Raw genomic sequence first — 2874 nt, 5'->3', positions numbered from 1 at the left:
CCACCCCACCAAAGCAAATAAAAGGGGGGCTCAGCGGAGCGCTGGAAATCCTCATTTCCGTATGAGCAGCGGTTTTCTGGCCAGCCATTTGGGGAAAAAGAAAAGAAAAAAAAGGAGAAAAAAAAGAAAAAAAAAAGAAAAAGAAAAAGAAAGAAAGAAAAAAAAAAGATAAGGAGCCCACTGTCACCCTGTCACTCAGAGCGGGGGCCGTTTCCCCCACCTGCCCCATGCCCCAAGGGGCAGGCCGGGCACAGAGGGACCCGGGGGGGTCACAGGGACTCGGGGGGGGCCGTGACCCCCCCGCCCTGTGCCGGCCCTGGCTTGCGAGGCCACCACAGGCAGGGCAGGGTAGGCCCCAGGCGCTGGGGTGCTTCTTGGGCACTACCAAACTGCGGCCAGCCTGGGTCTAGGGGCAGCAAGGGTTTTTTTGGGGGGGTATTGCCCCCCTCACCTCCCCACCCGCTCACCCTGTCCGGTCCCGAGGTGCAGCCGCGACCCCGGGGTGTTCCCCCACCCTGAGCGCCCCGGCTGGGGGTTACCCCCTTCGAAACGCCATGGGAGCATTTAAAAGTCCTTTCTTTCCCTTTTTTTCCTTTTTTTTTTTTTTTTTCTTGGGGGAGGGGGTGGGGACGGGACACGGGGGGGCGGGGGTCGCTTGGGGTGCTCCCGGACCACCTGCAAAGAGGCCTCCTCTCGCCCAGCGGAGGGTCGCCGCCGCTGCCCCCTCCCCGAACAAGGGGGGGGGTCTCGGGGGTGGTGCGGGGGGCGCAGGTAAAGAAAATCCCGGGCGCTGGAGGGGTGTCGAGCACAGCATCCGGGGCCGTGCCCGCGCACGGTTCCGCCTTGATATGCAATTAAATTATAGCAAATTCCTCTTTAAATAATATCGTTGGGAATCCTTCTTTAAGATTCAAGGATGTCTGAGGTTAAGTAGCTTTTAAAACGTCAGCTCTAAATGGCTTATGCAATGAATAGCTACCTTCAAATCCTAAAACCATTATAAATATGCTATACATATGGATGCCAGTTTATCTCTACATATTTCTTTTTAAAATGAGGGAAGCGTTCATAAAAAGCTACTTGGAACACTTTATTTTAGGAAAGCAGATGTTAATTTTTTCACATATCATTTTATGACCAAGTACATGTGTAACATTGGAAAGCATCCAGAGCGCCTCTATTATTTGCTAAATGACTGTTAGTTGAGGCATATTATTCTCCGCATAACCGAGGTATAGGTTATATCAATAAAATAAACATCTGTGACTTTAGCAGGAGAGGCAAAAAAAAAAAAAAATAACAGTTCCCATAAAAGTGGGGAAAGCGTTTGTGTAAGGGAAAGCACACCTGCGAGGGAGTAAATTGGCCATTTACGCCGAAAACAGGCGCTGTGCTGTACAGAGAATGGGGAGGGGGGAAAACTCGAGGAGAAAACCGCTGCGGCTCGGTGCGCACCGGGCTGAGGAGCCCGGGGATGCTTTTTCTAGGCGAGGGCTACTCGCCCTGCCCTGGGCAGCGCGGCGTGTAGCTCGCAGGAATGCATCACCCGCAGCTTCCTGCTGTCAGTGGTTAGGGACTCCCGGGGACTTCGAGGGGCTGGGTTTCTCCTCTCGGCAGCGGAACGCCCTGTGTTTGCGGGGAGTTTCGCGGGGGGCTCGGCTCGGTGAGTGCAGCCGGACGCGGTGCGCTGCCGCCGCAATCAGCCGCCTGCGATGCTTAGCGCTAGGGAGGGCAAGCGCGCTGAGCTAGGGTTTAACAAACAGGGGCGTTATTGATCAAATATGAGGGATAAATATGCGTATGTATTATTTATCTGCGCACATACGTAGGCACACGCGCGGCCGTGTGTCATTACCCGGGACGAAGGGAGCCGCCTGCGATCCGGGGACAGCAGCGGCTGCTCCCCGCCTGCCTCAGCCCTGCCCTGCCTTAGGAGGTTTTTTAACACTTTAAAAAAAAAATAAATGCTGCAAATATGAAAAATAGGTCACCGGTAAAATTGGTCCCAGCATGGAGCGTAATTGTAACAAAACGCTGCCGAGTAAAACCGAGGAGCTCACTGGCTGCTGGTAGCCTCGTCGCGAGCCATCTGGTGCGTATTAAAAGCGGCGCTGTAAATATTGCCGAAAAATAATGCATTATCGGCTCCGCCGAGCGCAGGGCCTGCGAGCTTCCCATATGCTGGGCTGTGCGGGCGCGCAGGGAAAGGTGTCGGCAGCCAGGGGCAACTCGGGCATTGTTCGGCGTGGTCCTGAGGGCAGCCTGTCCCGACGGGGGGCGGGGGAGGAGGGAAGGCCCCTCTCCCCTTTCCTTCTCCCCTCACCCCGTCCCGCTCGCTCTGACGACGTAGGGTATGCAACTGATGACGTCACTTCGCATCAGGGCCCGCAGCAGACGTGACCCAGGCAGGAGCTCATCTGTTTCTCATCACTTGGGAAGTTTCTCTCGCTCCCTCCCTCCCTCCTTCCTTCCCCCTCCATTTTTTTTTTCTTATTTATTTTTTTTTTATTATTTTTTTACTTTTTCCCACGTGAATAAGGGACCGGGCGACGGAGCGGCACCGCACGGCCAGGCCGCGCCCCGCTGCCCCCATCCCATCCCCATCCCCATCCCCATCCCCATCCCCATCCCCATCCCCATCCCCATCCCATCCCCGTCCCACCCCGTTCCCGCAGTCCCCGGCCCCCCCTGCCCCGTCCCACGCCTTCTCCTGCCCCCACGCCATTGTTCGCGCCTGCAAGCAAACTTTGGCTGCCAATTCAAAGCCCGGCAGTCCCCTGGCTCCTGCATTGTACTGAGGGTCACTTACTCTTTTCTCGGAGTTGGGCTCTGCTCCTTAATCTCTCGTCTTCTCTGCTGGTCATGAGCTGACGC

At 55.8% G+C, this 2874-nt stretch overlaps 1 long non-coding RNA gene across 1 annotated transcript in view; it reads right to left on the bottom strand.

The window, feature by feature from the left end:
- Nucleotides 1–1077: 1077 nt before the first annotated feature.
- LOC308186151 overlaps nt 1078–2874 on the bottom strand; it is a 3675-nt gene continuing 1878 nt past the window's right edge. Inside the window, exons 1-2 of the long non-coding RNA XR_013943932.1 lie at nt 2810–2874; nt 1078–1745 (exon numbers count right to left, since the gene is read on the bottom strand). The exon at nt 2810–2874 is cut by the window's right edge and continues 1878 nt beyond it. This is a non-coding gene — a long non-coding RNA (uncharacterized lncRNA). The remainder of the gene's footprint in view (nt 1746–2809) is intronic.

The sequence above is a fragment of the Anser brachyrhynchus genome, assembly GCF_964034855.1.
Source record: "Anser brachyrhynchus genome assembly, chromosome: Z".
Lineage (NCBI taxonomy): Eukaryota > Metazoa > Chordata > Aves > Anseriformes > Anatidae > Anser > Anser brachyrhynchus.
The sequence above is the reverse complement of the archived record's forward strand: the minus strand, read 5'-3'. Positions and strand labels throughout refer to the sequence as shown.